Source organism: Mastigoproctus giganteus, chromosome 9 (genome assembly GCF_048544385.1).
Source record: "Mastigoproctus giganteus isolate SK-2022 chromosome 9, ASM4854438v1, whole genome shotgun sequence".
NCBI lineage: Eukaryota > Metazoa > Arthropoda > Arachnida > Uropygi > Thelyphonidae > Mastigoproctus > Mastigoproctus giganteus.
This window is the reverse complement of record NC_143583.1, coordinates 83,164,812-83,185,542: the sequence shown is the minus strand read 5'-3', so window position 1 is coordinate 83,185,542 and position 20,731 is coordinate 83,164,812. Positions and strand designations below refer to the sequence as shown.

The following is a 20,731-nucleotide window of genomic DNA, read 5'->3' as shown; positions in this document are numbered from 1 at the left end:
GATATATTCTGTAGCTGAGTTTAGCATATCATAATTGATAGAACATTTTAATTTCAGCAAAAAAAAAAAAAAAAGCCAATTTGTTTTATTAAAAAAATAAATGGTGTTTCACAAATGCCACATACGCAGATTTGTTCTTTTTAGAGATTACATGTAATGGAAATAGTGACCATTAATTACAATCTTATTTCTTGTCACATAACCCATCCTGTAATCCATCTAAAAATCTCTCCTGAGATCCCAATATGTTCCAGCTAGTAACAATCTGTCATGTTAACATTTTTTTTTTGCCAATATTCAAATAAACAATGGCAAGTCAGTTAAACAAGACTCTTTAAACAGTATCACGTTTCCTCAATACCATTTATCTAGACGAATCTTGTATTATATTAACACTTGCACAATTTTCATTACCATTTGAAGGTAGACTGACAATGCTGTAGCTATCCACTTAACCACCTTGATGAATTAGTGGCACATTAGCATTTTTCTCTAATCCAAGAGTCCAATGAAGCTTTCATATTAGTAGGGAATACATCATACACCCTACTAGTGTGATTCAAGCCCTCCCTCAGAATAACTGCATGCACACACACACACACCAGCTATCCCAATAGATGTCTTGGACTCAAATTTTTTTGCTAGTTAACAATCATACGCAATTTTCACATTGCTGATTTCAAATGCTTACATTCATTAATATAGTATCTGTTCAGGAAAAACCTGCACCTGACCTGTAAAATTACTTTAGATACAAGTGAAAGAAAAGTTTTTCGATGCATGGAAAGCAATATTTGCGATGTGCTTAAGCACAAGATAGTTACAAGTCAAGGTAATCCCCGATACAGATGTGATATGCCTAGAAATCCGAGTGTCATCAAAGATAAGCATAGGAGCAATAGAATATTTTGTGAGATATAAGACAGGACTGAAATCAACTAAACTATCTTTGCCCAACTGGAGATCAGCATTTTTTTAAGGAATTGGTAGTGGATATTTGAGAAGTTGAAGCTGTTTGTGCAGGGCATGTTTTCTCAAACTGGAAGGTGAAATGCAATGTGCTCTTATTAGCCAAACTATGGATAGGATTTCTGTTCAATGTAAGAAGGTCATTAATGTACAAGAGGAAAACAGTGGGAGAAAGAACTGAACCTTGGGAATACCAGCATTAGTGGAGAAGTTAGAAGACAGACATTTACCATCACCCGCAGAAAACAGTCAGAGAGAAAATCTGATACCAATTACAATAAACAATTAGCAAACTATAAGATGGAAGCTTATTTAGATCTTTATGCTAAACACGATCAAAAGCTTTTGAACTGTCAAGAGCAACTGCTTGAGCTTCACTAGTTTTCCACTGAATTTGTTCATAGATGGATAATGTAAGTCAGAATATCACCAGGGGATCGACACTGGTGGAATCAATGCTGGCGATTGTTGATCAGATGGAAAGTTTCTAAATAGTTTAAGAGTTAGCTACTGGGTGTCATATTTCAGGACTTGAACATGGGGGGCTATACCAGGGTTACTAACAGTCTACTAACCTTAGAAACAGTACAGTTACTAACCTCAGAAAGAATAAAGATGCCAACAGCATTTATTTTACTTTGCCCCTTTAAAGTCTTGTTCACTATTTTGTGGCACAGAGTGGAATGGCAAGTAAAATAAAATGATGGGTTGTAGTTAAAGTTGGTTTAATGCTAAATACATACAATAAACAGAATGTGTAAATACATACCAGTAATACAAAAGGCTTTCGGGCTTTATGCAGCCCTTCATCAGTTAACCATTGGACTGAAAGTTTCAGGAACATAGAACTTAAGAGTGCGATGGCAGTCATGCACAGTGAACTACGTAATGCAAAAACTAATCGTTGGAAGTCAAAACCCGTGGTTGTTACACGTATGGGAAAGCTGCCAATGTTTGGCAAAATAGTGAATATAGAAATGAATCCAGAGCGCATAGACCTTTTTACTTAAGTTTAGTTCATTTAGGTCAACACACAAATGCCTAGTGTCCAGAGACTGCAAATTACAGAACCCCAGTTTTTCTTGGTAAGAATATCCTTTTGTTCTCAACTAAAATATTTTTGCTCATCTCTTCATCCTAAAGGATCAGTCCTTAAAGGGTTACCAAACTTGTATACAGTATTCCAGATGTGGCCTAACCATCACTGTATATGATGGTACAATTACCTCTTCATCCTTTTATATCACAGAGCCACATGAGCATGTCAGAGTGTAGTCAAACTGGAAGAATGAAAGAGACCTAATTACCCTTAGGCCTCTTTCATTCTGTACCATTTGAAAATGTGGTACAACTTAAGTGGTGTGTTATTGTGAGATTATTGCTACTCAAATGCACTACTTTGCATTTATCACTGTTTAAACTGCAAAACTTTTTTGCTAGAAAAGAAATGCTAACAGGGTGCACATGGTATAAAATCATTTAAAATCTGGGTGAGAGAAATAAAATTAGTTTTTACAATCCACTCAAGTAGGGAATGAAACTATACTCTAAATATTTTCAGTTAAGAAAAATATGTACACAGTTCAGCAATTGGAAAACGACACTGATGCTGGAAAAAAAATAATGATCCCATGTACGAGTAAATATCATAAATGTGGGGGCTATTGACATTAAGCATACATGATCTGAAGATTTGTTAGACAAATATAGGACCATGCTGAAGAAATGCCATGAGTTAGTCACAATGCGTATGTATCTGCAATTTTGCCCAGGCACGATAGAAGGGATTACATGCTGAAAGCCTTGTGGATTAACTCAAGACTTGAAGGACTAAGGCTTTTGGGGGGAAATTTCTATCAGCTTGACCCACACTTATAATAGAAGGAATCTGTTTTGTAGAGACCAGATACATTTAAACAAAGGTGGCGCAAGAGTTTTTTTGCCAGTAGTATTGAGGCTACCTTAAAGGTTCAGGGAAACTGCTAGTTTGGAGGGGGGGGGCAAGAGTAATATAGATATGTGTTTATCTGATAATACTGGTCAAAATAATGCTTGCATATACCTCAAGAGTTCTTGTTTGTTACCATAACAGAACATATTAGCAAAATGTTCTCAGAGCAGTAATGTTTCAAATGAGCGGGTATCTAATGCCAGGGAAGCAAGCTTATATAACTTTAAGGGGGTGTGTCAAGGTAGTTAACTATACAAGAACACCAAGTCTTAATTGTTTATACAGTAATGTCAGAAGCATTGTTAATAAAATGAGTGAATTCGAACTGCTGGTTAGGACAAGTAACACTGACATAATAGGGCTTACGGAAACCTGGTGCCACCAGGAGATAGGGGATGATGAGTTTCAGTACAATATGTATAATGTATTTAGGAAGGATAGGGAAGATAGAAGGGGTGGTGGGGTCATGCTTCTTATCAAAAGCAGCCTGAGTGCGACCAAAGCTTTCCCAGATTCAGATGTTTCGCATGCTGGTATAGAATCTGTATTGTGTGAGATAGTTGGAAGCAAAGGTATAATGAGAGTGGGGGTAATCTACAGGCCAGGTGATTGTGAAGATTATGATGAGTCTGTACATCTTGTCACCCCAACAATCAAATTCAGGAAGTTGGGTTTGCTTTGCAGTTGCTGCAGTGTTCAACATCTGTTAATGAATATGGAACAAACTGTGCACGGACCTCTGTTTTCTTCAAATCTTGGTTTATTTTTTGTCAAATGGTTTCCTTATTAATGCAAAGATCTTGTGAAATCATTGCACATGATTACCTGCACCTCTTCCATCCTAACCGGTTTTGCACGACCCACATGTTCAGTCTTCCAGCGATTCTTCTCCACAGGGATGTTTATGCCACTCGAACACAAGTGTACGAGACAATTCTCTCCATACACTTACTTCATCATTTTAAATGATTCCATGGTACTCTTGTCCAGTCAAACAAACTTGACATCTGATTGTTCCATTGTCCCTCCACAACAGACAGATGTGCAGTTCAGCTGAGTGTTTTGAAATGGTGGCAGTTTCTGCTAACTGTGACTGCAGTGTTCTGAATAGCAAATCTCCAACTTGCAGAAGATGTGAAAATTTTAGACGTATCGTAACATACTATAAAACAGGGGTGGCCAACAAGTCTATCGCGGTTTTAATTTCAGTCGATCACGACAAATTTAAAATACGTATAAAAAAGATTCCCAGGTATCAGGCTTCTTTGCACCATATGGCTAATAATAATAAATAGATTAGTCAAAATCTGAATATTATTATTATGCACCCAACTGCATATGCTTATTATTAAAATCCATTGAATCACGCAACTACTCTTGTCGGTGCGTAGCCGCTAGCTAGGCTTGTCTAGTGAAAATGCACTTTAAGGAGAACAGTGTGTCGAATTCTTATTTAGCTTACTTCATATTAATAACTGAACAGTCTTATACGTTCAAAGAGTAAAACCTATCATTTTCATCAAGAGTGGGAACTAGAATACTTTTTGTAATGATAAAAGAAAATGTTGTTTTGTTTGCAATGCTTCCGTGGCTATACCCAAAAAAGGAAATTTAGAAAGGCACTTCACCACACGCCATCGTAAATACCAAATCAGATTTTCCACCTAATGGCGATCTTAGAAAAAATAAATTAAAAGAACTTAAATCCAGATTATTGGCGCAACAAAATTTCTTCATGACACCTAATTTACAACCTAAAGCAGTAACTGTAGCATCATTTAAAGTGAGTCATCTTCTTGCAAAAAAATGCAAACCATTTTCTGATGGTCAATTCATCAGATGCATTTTTTAGGAATAACAGATTTTTTCGAAAACGTTAAGAACAAAAATGAAATCAAGTGCTCTTCAAGGTCTGCAATTATCTCGAAATAGTGTGATGCGACGCATCGAAAAAATGAGTAAAAGTGTGAGTGAACAATTGCGTGCTCATATTGCTAATTGTGTGTCCTTTTTTCTTTATAAGTGGATGAATCTACAGACTCAGGTGACACAGCTCAATTGCTCATTTTTATTTGTATGTTTTTCGATGATTCTGCCCTAGAGAACTGCTGGATATGGTTTCATTAAAAGAATGAGCTACGGGTCTTGATATATTTAACGTATTCAAATATTTTATTGAAAAAAATTAAATTACCACAAGCTCATATCAATAACAGATGGAGCTAAAGCAATGACAGGGCATCTTAATGGATTCATCGCATTGTGCCAAAAGGATGATGAAGTCCCAGATTTAAGTTACTACTGTATCATCCATTAACAAGTGTTAGCCAGCAAAAGATTAAATACTAAAAGTATTATGGACATAGCTTCAAAATTGTGAATTCCATCAGAGGACAATTTCTTCAACTCTACGAAAATGTACCAGATCTGATATTACACACAGATGTGGCGTGCCGATGTGACGTGGCTGAGTCGGAGTAAGTCTCTCCAGAGATTTTGAAATTTGCTGAATGAAATTAAAAAAAAAAAAAAAAAAAAAAAAAATTTGTGATCAAACTTTTTTGGGGAGATGATTATAAGCAGCTACAAGATACGGAGTGGTTGTATGATCTGGCTTTTTTGGCAGATTTTACCAGTAAATTAAATTATCTGAATTTGGAATTACAAGGGAAAAATAGAAATATGGGCGACATGATTAGTAGTATTTCTGCATATAAATTTTTGGCAATGGATCTCAAAGAAAAAAAAAATAATAAATAAATAAATAAAAAAAAAAAAACCGATCATTTGCAAAAATATCCTGTTTTTCAATTTAATAGTGAGAAATGTTTCTGAAATTTAAGGCTGTGGATGAGTTTGAAACCAGATTCAGTGATTTTAAAACAGTTGAAAACATTGTTCATTATATTTCTTATCAATTTAATGTCGACTTAGATACAAAACATTGCAGAAAAAAAAAAAAAAAGGCTGAGATTTTTCACATGGAGAAAATATTACTTGAAAATTAAATTATTACATTGCAAAACTATATCTTCCTAAAAGCCAGATCACCAGAAAGACTTTTGGAAATGTTTGCCGAGAAAAGTGCCCAAATGTAAAAAAATTCAGTGAACTTTTAAAATTCCTGTTTTGGTTCCACATATCTATGTGAATCTGCCTTTTTGTATTTGAAACAAAAAAAAAAAAAAAAAAACAACACACACACACACACACACACACACTCTGTGCCCTTACGGACTTTGCATACAAAAGATTCTTTAAGGTTGGCCTTATCAGAGTATTCCCCGATTTTGAAAGCTTGGCAGATGACATGAAGACAAAACTTCACATAAATTAAAAATACGTATGAATTTAAAATAAGAATTCTGAATTGTATTTAATTTAAAAATTGATAAACATTTTTCAATGTGTTGATTAACTTTAACCAGGTTGCAATGAAATTCTTGGGATGGTAGATCGCAGCACATTTTGAAGAAAAAAAGTAGATCGTATCACAAATTAAGTTGTCCACCTCTGCTATAAAAGATAGGCAAAGATATGCAATACCGCATTTAAAAATCCTGAAAGCTAAAACTGTCACTGAGCAGCATTCCTCATAAGAAAGACCCACAGTTTATGCCATTTGCTTTAGAAGCAACAATTGGTTTTAAACACTGAACTATTTGCAAGGTTTCCTTAAAATATGATTCGAATCATTTAAATGTTTAAAAAAAAAAAAAAAAAAAAAAACCATATTTGACATGTAAAATCCCTTAATGTACAAAGTGAATTAATTTCAACTCTTATACTTGCTTAACACTAAAATTCACATATCAATATTCACACAGGAGTGTGAGTGAGGGCTTCAGTGCCCTTAGGTATGCAAATTTACCACTACAATTTTTAAATAAATAAACAAAAATGTGTTCAGCAAGTTTTCCTTTAATTTATTAAAAACTTTAAATATAATAGGGGCAAATATAATTTTTCCTCAATATTAGTTTTTAGGAAGGTGGACCCTTCAAAAGACCTTTTTAGAGACCAATTTGTGACAAATAGATTCTAAATAAAATGAACATATTCAAACCCACCATTTTTTTTTTTATCAATGTTAACAATTGGAAATTAGAAGGAAATCCTTACAGATTTCCTTCTAAATCTGTAGTATAACTACAAATTTTTTTCAAAAATAACTACTTTTGTTTTCCTGCAGAGATTTTGATTCCCTTTAAGCTCTTGCATAAATACCTATATCATCCAAACTTATATAAAACGTTCAGCCTAACTAATGCAAGACTAAAGGGGGGGGGGGGGGGGAAGAACATTTAGTTAGACTAAGTTTTCTTGTGGAAATGTAATTTTTTGCAAAATTTATATTCTTAAAAATATTATTTAACAAATAGTCTCACTTCATGTTCATAAGAGTGAAAAGAAGTGTGGACAAATTCTAATAATAATCTACACTAGGGGGCTTTGCCCCCTGCTCTCTTCTTTTGATAAAATAAGACTCACAGAAGCTTTTGACTGTGTGCGTCTCTTCCTCAGCTATGAACACGTCACGTTACTATATCTATATAATATCGGTGTAGATACACCATAGACAACTCTTAAAGAAAAACTACGATCTTAGTATGAAAGCATAGTTTCATCTGTATCTCACTGTGCTCATCCTTCATGAGTTACCACGTATTGCACTACCTTGAATAAGTAACGCTTCACTAATAGAGAAGACTATTGTCACTTATTCTCGGTGGGCACGACCACCACCACCAGACAGCACGTTTCAAAGCTAGTTGGCTTTTGATCGGTGGGTGCCTTTCACACTACGACTGTGGTTTTTCTTTAAGAGTTGTCTATATCGGTGTAGATAAACCTATCCACACCAATATTATATAGATATAAAATCTTAGAAACTCCTTAAAAAAAAAAAATGTTATGCTTTGTTGCATTTAGTTTATTTAAATAAATACATTACATATGGAAATCAAGAATGGTACCATGGTCATGTTAGATAAACAGTGTGTGACCACGCTTAAACAGAAGTTTGTTTTACCACAGTAAAACAAGCTTGTGTTATGTATTTTTTACGTATTTTCACGTAACCCACATCTCCTTTCTCCCATTGGCTGAATAAATATCATTAGGAGGAAAATTATTTTAATGTATAGAAAGATAAGCTAGTACTTTAATTACATAGCCTTGCATTGAACAGCATACATTTGTCTTATTAAAAAAGATTCCGGTGTCTCAATAAATCATGATTACAGACTCAGTTTTCTCTATTTTTTTTTTTTTTTTAATCCACTACCTTAGTTTTGTAATACTGTTTTTTCATTGGGATTATTTATCTTTTCTAAAGAAGCCAAAACATTGGTTCAGCTTTCCAATAAAGCACCTCATATCTCAATTCATGTTGACCCCCCTCATGCAAGAAAGTTGTTTCATTAATTTACATTTTCCACTTAAGTGCTCTTTCAAATAATTCCAATGACTTGTCCATACAGTGATAAAAAGTTGTAGATATTCACTACCAATAAAAATAAATACACTAATTCTGATGACAATTTCCAACAAAATTCAAAAAATTATCAATGCAAGGAATGAATTTCGCTGAAGAATAATTTCGTTAATGCCTTTAGTCCTTTATAAACATCAAACGTGGGTGTGGACAGATTTGCTCCACAACAGACAATATTATCATCATGCTTTTCTGGAAAACTAAATCGTTTGCCATCTCCTCGCATTGTGACCAAAATTACTGATAAAAGTTAAAGCATTCTGTTGGCCCATTTTCATAATAACTAATAATCAAATGATTACTTGATACATTAGGAGTTAAATACAACACTGACCAAACGACACTTTCATGATTTTAATTCACAAAGAATTTGCTTAAACTGCTGATCCACCCAATTTGATAAATTCATTGTAAACTGATGGCACGTACGGAGTTCTTTCCTACTTGGGTTGCCACATTGTGTGTTCTTTCAAAAGATCATATACTGCCATCATTTCCAAACTTGTTATTTACATTATTCAAAGAATTAATTTTTTCTATTTTCCCCCTTATTAGTAATTTTTTTAATGTACATCCTGTTTCACTCTGTTTACACCAGAGGAAAAGCCTACATTAACAGTTTACACTTTTTTTAATATATATATTTAATACTCAGACAAAAAAAAAAAAAAAAAAAAAATTCAAATGCTATTAATGGCATTTAACATTAAACTTGCATCTATACATTTTTATGAAAGAAACTGCAAAAGAAACACCCCCTCCCCTGCCACACACACACCGTATTTATCTTATATATGCCTGTATGTAAAAGTGAGGTCACACCTGCAATCTATATATCACTCCTTTTGACAAGGAGAGAAAAGTTTTTTTTTTTTTTTAAAGACAAGTTCATCAAAATCACACCTGGAAAGTCTCTCAGAAATAAATGTTGGAAACTATCAAAGATGGTCATGCAAAATATGTATTATTAAACTTTCTAGATTTTGTTGATAATAAAATTAACAAAAAAAGGCAGGTATATCTAGTTTTTTTTTTAAACTATTGATCAATTTTAAACATTTTTGGCAAAAAAAAAAACACTATGGACTGATAACACTATGAATGGGAACAAGGCATTTAATACATTATGCCACTTGTACCTTTCTCAGTGGTGTCAACTTAAGATTATCATGGTGTTGAAGCCTTGTCACAAGATATTGCTTTCATGTGTGAAAAACTATGATATACATACAACTAGTGGTGCTGCAGTAGAAGAGAAAACAGAGAGAGAATCAAAACCAATGAAAAACTTCATGCTTTGTTATATTGAAAATTTCACAGTAACATATATAAACGATGAAAGTAGCATAAGAAAGAGTTCAAAAGTTCCTGTAAATAACTTTCCACAGTAGTACTTTCATCCAATGCTGCCTTCTTCCATACAGTCCCTCAATATAACTTTTCCATTACTTTAGCATTTTTTGACCTTCCTAAAAAAAAAAATTTGAGTCATTCCACATTTGTGCCAATTTCTTTCATAATTAATACATTCCTGGATATTTTTTCTCAATCACAAAACCATGAAGCAAAATGTGATGTCACCAAACAAAAATGCAATACTTATTTCAGAGGGTTTTTTAAGTTACCATTTAAAACTAGTAAAAACATTTTTCTATAACTGGCTGTACTTTATTTACCAAACAGTCAGTTTTCATTTGAATTAAATCCATGTTTAGTAATAGCATTTTCCTTTATTACAGATTTTATGGAATCTTGATTATTCAAATTGATTTGTTCAACTATTTTTTTTAAAATTTTGTATCCATTTTTGTATTCTTGATCATTACTAAAAATCAAGTAACTGGTTGATAATAGTTCAAGTATCAAATGTCATCATTTTCTGATTGATAAAGTACATGATGGATGATACATATAATCATTATGTCATTTTCATCCTTTGTATATACCAAGCTTTTTTTAAGCTATTTACTTGAAGTTTCAAAAGACTTATTACTATTTTTTATGCACTTTTTTGTTGTACCTAGTACATGTATGAATCACTAAAATTTTCTATTAGTTGAAATTGTAAGATGGATGAATCTCCTTAGAAAGAAATTTATTATTAATAGGAGTGAATTGACTTGCATATTAATTTTTGTCACATATGTAATCACCAAAACCAATATTCATTTTGATTTATGATTAGTTATTGATATAACTGTACTGTCTTTACTAATCATCTATAATTTAAAAATGAGATTGTGTTTTACAAATTCACAAGAGAAAGTTGTTGCTACATTTTATGTGCAGAGGTGTCAGGCCACATTGTGCTGTTATATATTATGTACAAATTGAAGCAGTATGGCATTAAGGGCAAATTGTCATGGATAAAGGATGATTGAGTGGGAGAAGAGAGGGTGGTAATAAGTGGACACTGTGCTTTGTTTCGTGGACTAATATTATTAGTGGATTCTCCCAGGGTTCAGTATTGGGTCCATTGTTGTTTTCAGTATTTATTAATGATATTGATGAAGGTAAATCAGGCTAAATGTCCAAGTTTGCAGACGATATGAAGGTTGGCAGGGTTGTTGATGACAGTACGCTACTGCAAAAGGATCTAGAAAAATTGAGCAGATGGGCTGAGAGGCGGCAACAGAGGTTTAACTTTGTAATGTACTCATACGGATAACTCTATATGAGTACATTACAAAGTAACTCCAGAGTAACATATCAACTGTGTAGACAGTCTGCAAGAGTAGCTTGTGGTGTCTTGTCAATGATATACAGGAATTTTTCTAGCAGAAATAAGGAGGTGATTATCCCATTGTATAAGGAAACGGTAAGGCCACACACTGAATGTATATACAGTGTCTGGAGGCATTTTAGGAAGGATGTAGAGCTGCTGGAATGAGTACAGAGAACTGCAATGAGATTGGTGAACGGAAGAATTGCTCTTACGAAGAAAGGCTTAGTTTTCCAGTGTCTGGAGACTAGATACCCGCAAGGTGATCTGATTGAGGTGTACAAGGCCTTGAATGGTTTGAGAAAACTCAATGCTGATGGGATTCTTCCTCTTGCCCAGATTAAGCACCTGAGGGGACAAATTCAAATTGAGGAAAGACAGTGGTAGAATACATTGTGCAGAAATTTGCCTTTAGCCAGCGAGTGGTTGAAACTTCCATCTGTTTTTGTAGAGGTTGACAGCCGAAATAAATTCAAGGCAGAACTAGACAAACATTTGGAGCAAATGAATGGGTGAAATGGGAAGGTTTTTTTTTTTTTTTTAGCTGATGCATAAGCTTGCTTTCTTGCATCATATGTCTCTACTAATGCTGATGTCTGTATAAGCCTATGTTCAGTGCTGCAGCCAGGTTAGGGACAGCAGGTAATGTAGTCCCTGATGCCAAAATCTGGTATTGTGGCACTTTAGCATTAGGCAATTGGTGCTTTTTTTTTTTTTTGTGAATGTACCTGCTGACAAAAAATCTTGGCTATGCTACTGGCTGATTTGCATGTCAAGAAGAGAAAGATATCACTTAATATGCGCAACAATCATTCCTAAACAAATTAAGTCAATATTCTGGTACTGCTCTGCATTCTGCCACTAGACATGTGCCTTTCTGAAAGGTGCCACTGCATTCACATTAAGGAAAAACCATGCACAATTGTTAAAATTTAGTTTATTGCAGGACTAATCTATTAATATAATACACTATCGATGTATAACATTCAATTTGACTCTAGCTGCATATTTGTATTCTCATGTCATTATTCATTTGAATATCAGAGCTTTGGAGCTATAAAACACTAAAAACATTCACAGAATCATCACATGGATTTTGCACTTTGAATGCAGCTACAGTTACATATGAAAACACATTTGAGAGCATTTCTGAAAACAAATTTGCAGTCTCAAATCAAGACTGCCAACTTTGTGACAAATTTTTGGGCAGAGAGGGAGGAAAAAGTGACATTCTGTGAAAGGGGTGCATGTTACCCATAAATTATAGGAACTTGTCTCCAGTGGACTAAATAAAACTAAGACAATATCTTACTCCATGCAGTTTCAAATATTTGCATTTCAAAAATTACTAATGCATTTCACAAAAATTTTTTTTTTTTTTTTTTGTCTTTGTTAAAACAAGACTTGAAAAATATAACATCAGGTTTCTAGATGCATTTACTGCAGGAATATCTGATTTTGGGCTTGCTGAAATGCTAAGTCATTAAATTATCAGTTAACTACAGTAGTCTTATTGAGAAGGGAATGTGACAAAACTGCTAACTACCAGATGCTGGCAGCTAGTATACAAAAATGGGAAGTTTGTGAATGTTTTATGTCCCACAAAATTTTAAAAGTGGCACAACTTAACCAAAATGCCACTTATAATGCATAACATCAGTGCTCTTGCCGAGGCTATCCCAGTTTGTAAGGAAGAAAGCAATTTGTCCAATGCCCCCCCCCCCCCATATTCAGCTAGGTTTACTGAAAATAGCAACTATGATGAAATGCAAGTAATCAAAAAAAAAAAAAAAAAACCAAACCTCCAAGCAATTCTAATGGTTTGGAATCATATACTCTCCATATCTGCAGCTGTGTGGACTACTTACTTAATAGTAATCTCAAAGTAATTATTCCTGGCTGAACACCACAGGTATTTTATTATTTATTAAATAATTTTTTTAAGTCCAAATCATGAATTTTGCTCTTTTTTGTTATTACCTTACTGATAGTGTTTCCCAAAAGTCATGATGATACCGCCGAGGACTACCAATTAATTTCGCCCCCTCCCTCCCTCTTGCAAGAGAAGATGAAATTCTACCTCAAATTCTTATGCAAGATCAAATAGAAGTTAAATTTGTTATTCTCGTGTTCATGATTCATAACCGATGTAATTAAACAAGTTTAAGGATATCATTTATAAACAATAACTTTTCACGAATTGTTTTATTTATATATATATATATATTACGCAAACAAAAAAAAAAAAAAAATAATACACCCTTTTCGTACCAATGCTTCTCACGTGAGGATTTAAAAAAAAAAAAAAAAAAAAAAGAAAAGAAAAAAAAAACAACCTGAAAATGTAAACTGAAAAACCAAAATGCTATAAGCGTTTGTTTTAGGCCTCTACAAAAGGTGACGTCGATCTTGGTTTAAACAAGGTATGCTCCAATAGCTACAATTAAAACTGCTTCTAAATTAAAATTATTAATCTAACAAACAATACCATGTTATTCAGAATTGGATAAAATTTATTTATATCCACAAGTGATTACGCGTCACTTAAAGTTTATCGTAATAATTATTTAATGAAAGAATACCTTACTTAAACAAGAGTAGACACAGCTGTAGGTTGAAGGAAGCCCAACATGGCGACCACAACTTCTATTTCGAATTCAAATTGCCTTATTCCACGAGTTTCAAATTGTATTCTATGTCTCGGAACACTAAATGGAATATGTACCAAAGATCCGAACCAAGCAAATACACACATATAATATACTAACCGTTTGGCCTACGACGTGACCTCCTTGAAAGTATAAAAGCTAACTTCGTTCCTTAATCCACAGTACACCAGCTTATGGACTGACTTTAAGCTTTAGTCAGTCAGGATCACATGACAAAGACGAGAATTATGATTGGTTGGAGCCTATGGCATTGAGGCGACGTGTCTATGACCTTCCTTTGAGAAATTATTTGCATATAAGTGACATCGTCAGACAAGTCAACTTATAAAATGGAACTGTTTTGTAAGCAAGCGAGTTGGTTTTCATAAACTATGTTATCATACAAACTGAAAACAGCCTATTGTTACATTCAGACCTCACACTTACGAGAACTAAAATCTACTCTCGATCAAACACGCAGCGTGAGCCAGTATTGCCAACACCACCGCAGTGAGTAGCTGAGAATTTGCGACATTCATGCTAAAAGAAATACGTATCCATTTTTCGAAAAAATAAATAAATAAGTACAGTAGAATCAAATAGTTCGGGTTGAACAAGCCGAGATCGCCCCAAACTATCGAAGAGCTGCCTATACGGATTACATACTCTAAAAATATAATAAAATAAAAGACAATTTACGATGTGTAAGATTTTGTTCATAATAGTATGTTGTATAAACTACTTCAATTATAAAAAATATATATATATCTAATTTCATCCTAAAAATTTACGATTCTTTGTTCTTGAAAGAGCGATTGCTTCTTTGTTGCAAAATCATGCGATCTTTTCATAATCAGATTACCAGTTGGTATTGCTTCTTCCTACTGTTCTATATAGCGTTTTGCTATTTCAGTGGTACCTAGTTCTTCAGTATGAAGTACCCTGTCTTCGTTGATGTAACCTTACTCACTGTCTGCTTCATTTTTTTCCCGCTGTGGAACTGTATATGAATTCCATCTGATCACCTTGATCAAACTAGCGAGGAAGCAATAAATTCTTCCGCCAGATTGTCTAATTGTCCCCATTTCATCTTTAACAACCATACGAAATCAGAACATCAGACCTCTTGTAGTTGTCGTTGGGTTTTAGGAGCCACAGCAACTAAAGCCATATTGTTTCGCGTATACTATCTGTAAATTGCGTGTGTTCTTAGGTCGATTTTCTGTTTGCTGGAAAGAAAACCGAGTTTCCGGGATGAAAAGCCATTCTACTCTCGCCTGAGTCCAAATAACTCAGCCAAGTTGTGAAAAAGGCCCATAACAATTCCTCACGTCATCGACGGAACTCGATCTCAAGCTTTTTCCACCAGGTGTGGGAAGGACGGTGATCTACTAACTGTGCTACCCACGACGGGGGCCACCACCTCTGTGGCCAATCGGATGATATGGCAGTTTCGCTACTGGGTCAATCCATTCTCTTAAGGCATACTCATCCGAATATTCGCTTTCTGTTTGATCAGGATGATCATGTTCTCCCACTCATTGTCTTCAACCATCTTGTCCTCGACTTCAGAGTTCACCAGCAGCTTTCTCCATGAATTTACTACAGTTTCAGATAATATTTGGGACCATGACTCGGCTATTCAATATAGAACAGCATTTACATTAATTTTATTCAAGTAGCCAACGATACTGTCTTCATTCACTGTACCTTCAAATCGCAATTACAAAAGCATTCATCTATATTTTACTTTTAAACACTCCAAAACACCCTATTCTATCGGTTGTATCAAATTGGTGATGTTAGATTGAAAAAAATAGCACGAATACCATCTTCATTTAATTAAATCGCCTTCATTTGGATGGAAAGGTTCATTGTCTAGTACCAACAGACCCTTAAAAGGAAGATTTCTCTCTCTTTTAAAAATTTCTCTGCTTTTGAAACGAATTATTCAAAGTGTTTGAACAACCCATGGTCGATCTAGAGCTTTCCTTGGATTTATGTAATACTAATTGAGGCTTTGAATGGATTGAGCAAGCTCAATGCTGATAAGATTCTTCCTCTTGGTCAGGCCACACACATGAGGGGGCACAAAATCAAATTGAAAGGCATCAAAGAAATGCGATTTTTGGCAACGTGTGTAGCTGATTTGCAAATGCATACAAGATGCAAGTTTTGATACTGGAAAACGTTACAGCAAGCAAGTTGTCACTTGTTTTTTTTTTTTTTTTTGTAACATGGAGCTGCTGTTTTTTGGCAAGATACTACTAGAGTTTTAGATGGAATCATTTATAGTTTAATCCAGTCTCATCACAATTGTACAGTTGTTCAGTTGTAAGATTCTCATTTTCTATTAGGTTTACTAATGTATTTTGGAACGTTTTTCGGCTGGTTCTATATCGGTTTGAAGGTTTCTTCTTAAAAATTCTGAGACTATATCGCTAAAACCTACTTTAGCGGTATAGTCGCTATTATCATCTTAATGTTGTTTTTGTAAATTACATGCTTTTTCTTGGAAATTTATCGGGGTTCCTTTCCATCTGTACTGGGGAAACATTGACAAATGAGGTGTTTAAAGCTTTGAATTGGTTGACGCTTTGAATGAGATTGAGGTCTATAAGGCTTTGAATGGACTGAGCAAGCTCAATGCTGATGAGATTCTTCTTCTTCGTCAGGCCACACATATGAGGGGGCACAAAATCAAATTGAGGATGGACGTTTGCAGAATAGATGAGCGAAAGTTTGCCTTTAGCCAGCAGGTCGTTGATTGCTGGAACAAACTTCTATCTGTTGTTGTGGAAGTTGATAGTTTAAATAAATTGAAAGCAGAACTGGAAAAAATTTTGGAGCAAGTGGGAAGGTTTTTTATTGTTGATACTGCATAAGCTTGCTTTCTTACATCATACACCTCTACTAATGCTAATGCTAATATGGGTAACAGTACTCCCACATTAATGTACCAACTGGTGATATCACACTCAGGGTAATGGGGAATGAAAAAGACATGTAGATAATTGCGAAGTCAGACATGAAGTTTTCTAAGCAGTGCAGATAAGCCAACAGGAGAGCTCATGGGTTTTGTCAGTGACATACTGGAATTTTGCTACCAGCGATAAGGAGCGATTGTCCCGTTGTATAAGGCAATGGACTGGCCACATCTTGAGTTTTGCATAAAAGTCTTGAAGCCGCATTTTAGGAAGAATGTGGATCTGATGGAAAGGGTGCAGAGAAGAGCAAGGAGACAACTGAGGGGAACAAAACAGTATTCTTTCCAGGAAAGGCATGTGTCTAGAGACCAGGCACCTGTAAGGAGATCTGATTGAGGTGCTCAAGGATTTGACTGGACTGGGTAAGCTCAATGTTGATGGAATCCTTCCTCCTGCTCAGATTACTATACACATTGGAAAGGGACAAATATTAATTGAAGAAGGATGATTGCAGGATAGACATATGGAAAATTTCCTTCAGCCAGTGGGTTGTTAATTGTTGGAACCAACTTTCATCTAGTGTTGTAGAGGTGGGTAGTTTGCCCTAGACAAACTATTACAGCAGATGTTGACGGATGAAACGGGAAGTTTTGTTTTGTTTTTTTGCTGATACTGTATAATCTTATTACTTATATCACTTTGCACTACTAATACTAGATCAAAATGAACGAAGTTTCACCAGTTTTTTCTTATTTAGCTTTTTCCATAGTATTTCTGTGAAACCGAGGCATCTACAGAACATATTTCCGAGCGCTATCTTTCCATTTGTTCTGTGTCGACGTCAACAGTTACTTTCCCTTGCACCCAATTCTGATGTCAACTTTTTTATGGTTTCTTTCTTCTGTAAACTCTTAAAGCTTCATGCTTGACTTCCATGTAAACATATGCCCTCGTCAGCAGCACAGTTAGTATAATCAACAACTCCTCCATGCACCCGGTGGAAGTGAGCTAAGTTCGAATCTTGTCAATGACGCGAGGGTCATTTATAGTTCTTTTTCAGTAGGTTCCTGTATTAGTAGGTCTCAGACGAGGGTATCATGGTTTTTCTCCCGGGAAAACGGGTTTTTCTTCCAGCAAAGCGTTCCGATCACGAAACACGCTTTGCTGGAAGAAAACCATTAAATTGCGAATTTACATATTATATACTATATCATATAATATGGCCTAAGTTTAAAAAATTTATCCGCGCTGTTTGTCCCGGTTAGGGATCAGCGACCTGGATGGAACTCTTATCGTTCCTCCATATTAATATGCCCAGCCGACTGGCCAGGCCTGATGCTCTTGGTTTTATTTTGGTGTTTCCTTCACGGCGCCTCCGTAGGCAGGAGCAGCAGTGCGTAGCACACGCTTCTTGATTAGATCGGAGTTCGAGTCCGTGACCACCAAATATGGTGGATGCGGAACGGTCAGGGAATGACCACCGCATATCCCCGCAGCAATATGGCCTTAGTTGCTAATGCTCCTAAAAACCAAATAACAAACAAGCAAAAGTTTCCTTCACTCAACGTCAATGTAAACGTTTATCGTGTTTAGTAGTCATAGACTTGAACCCCAGGCCACTCAAAGAGCGCATGCCACTCACTGCACTCTAGCTCCTGACCACTGCGCTATGCTGTAGCCTATAATATGGCCTACGTTTATGATGTGCCTAAAGACCAACAACAACAATGGATACATATTTTCGCTTGCGTTTATTACCCATTGTATGTCGTGTTACAAAACATAAAAAGTTATCAGCCAAACGCCTCCCAAGTGTAATTTATACTGTATGTATAATGTCTGTAAATTGCATGTGTTCTCTGGTCGATTTGCCTGTATTTTATACGGAAAAAACCCTCGGTTTTTGTGTGGGGGGGAACCTTGCTATCCACGGCTGAGCACGACTATCTCAGCCACGAAGTGAAAAAAGCCCATTAAAGTTTTTCGCGTCATCGACGGGATTTGAACCGGGGCCTTTCTACCCGGTGCGGGGACGACGGTGATGATACCACTCTGCCACTGCGCAGAAAAATCAAAAGGCAATTACGTCTTCAATCATAAAGTGCATGGTTGCTCTTTCAACGTACAAATTTGTGAGAACTCGTAGGTAGCACAGTTGGTAGGATCGCTGTCATTCACACACCACCTGGAAAAGACCTGAGTTCTAGTCCCGTCGATGATGCGAGGAATTTATGGGCCCATTTTCACAACATGACTAAATAGTTCTTCTCAGGCGATGGTAGCGTGGTTTTCAGAAGAATAAGAACTCTTTATTGTATGCAGAAGGCACATTGCTGTACACAACACCCTTCACGGCTACAAGAGAGGGATTTACATAAAAGGAATAATACAATATAATAAAAGAAAAAGAAAAACAGCATCATGACTAAAGAAGTGTTTGAACACTGGAGTGATAGATCCATAGCAGTGATGGACAAGTCCTCAGGAACAGGTTCTAATGTCCTGTGGCGTAGCCCTGAGAAGGAAGTCGATGGAGTACGTTCTGCCTATATTTCTTATTTACTACGATTTGTAATGGTCGCCGTCCAAGGAGTGTATATACTACTGCATTTGCACGGGTAAGAACGATCGGATAACTTTAATTGGTTTGGAGTCGCCTGAAGGATTGGATTGGCCCTAAGGCTTGGGATCGGGATCATTCATCCGCAATTTGCTCAGAAATTTGGTTCGGAAATAAAGCCAACCATCACGGGTTTATCGTCCAGCAAGCAGAAATTCGATCCCAGAACACATGCAATTTACAGAAATTATACACAAAGCAATATAGCCTTAGTTTCTGATGCTCCTAAAACCCCAATACTACTATTACTGCTACTGCTACTACTACTTTCAACTTACAGATTTTTGGGTCAAACTTTAACCCTTTTAAATCTACAATAATCATTTATTCACTCAAACAGAGACCAACAGTAATTTGATCTACAACTTGTGGAATTCCTGTTTCAATGGTTACCAGCCATAAGGACATTGATGTTTATTTTGATTCGAAGCTTAGATTCGATATGTACAGAATTCATCCTAAAGCGATTTATCGCCTTATTTCATTCCAGGGATGCCACAACCATACTAGATATCTACAAACCACTGTTTGTAGATATCTAGTATGTTTTTCAGGTCATTTTATGCACTGCAGAAATTTTGGTATATGCTTTGCCCTCACTTCAAAAAATTGGCATTCGCATGGGAATGCTGGACCCTGAAATGGGCCACTAATAATCATCGTCCGCCCCCTCAATTGAGAACCACTGACCTGGCTGAGCAGCTAAATGTACATAGGCTCCCAAAATAAATTGACATAAAAAAATAAGAAAAAAGAAACTATTATATTAGGCCATCCTAATATTTCAATTCATATGCCGTGCTGTGTATCTTATGTCTGTTAATTGCATGTGTTCTATGGTCGATTTGTCTGTTTTGCTGAACGAAAAACTCCAGTATCTAGGGAAAAAAACCTTGTTATCTACGGCAGAGACCGACTAACTCAGCCACGGAGTGAAAAAAGCCCACTCCAGCTCCTCGCATCATCGACGGGACTTGAACCCGGGCCTTTTACGGGCACAAAAGGTGATATAGTTGTAAACGTTGGGATTAAAGATATTAAGAGTAGGAGACCGGCTGAATTACTTAACAAGTACAGGTCACTGTTGAAAAAAAGTCTTGAATTAGGGTTGAATTTGAAAGTGTCTGCAATTCTGCGCATACACCATAGGAACACGATCTCTGGCTTTGACAAGGTACTGTCACCGATACATAGAACATTCACGGAGATGGGAGAAATCCCAGGAGCCGCTAGACCCTCAATATACCTCATACACGATAGGAAGAAGTATATGATGAGAGCCTTGTCGATCAATTCGGCCCTGGAAAGATTGTGCAAGGCTCAAGGGGTAGAATTGTTTTCAGCCTGGTCTGTACTTGTTAACAGGAGAGACTGCTTCTACAGGGATGGGATACACT

General features: G+C 35.8%; 1 protein-coding gene across 6 annotated transcripts in view; it reads right to left on the bottom strand.

Moving 5' to 3' along the window:
• drn (zinc finger AN1-type doctor no) overlaps positions 1–14,274 on the bottom strand; it is a 112,516-nt gene extending 98,242 nt beyond the window's left edge. Inside the window, exons 1-2 of one of the 6 annotated variants that reach the window (XM_090381500.1) lie at positions 13,908–14,273; positions 9,557–9,886 (exon numbers count right to left, since the gene is read on the bottom strand). The gene's annotated coding sequence lies outside the window, so the exon portion shown is untranslated. The other 5 variants (XM_090381502.1, XM_090381504.1, XM_090381499.1 and 2 more) reach the window with 5 other exon arrangements.
• Between the last annotated feature and the right edge of the window lie 6,457 nt (positions 14,275–20,731).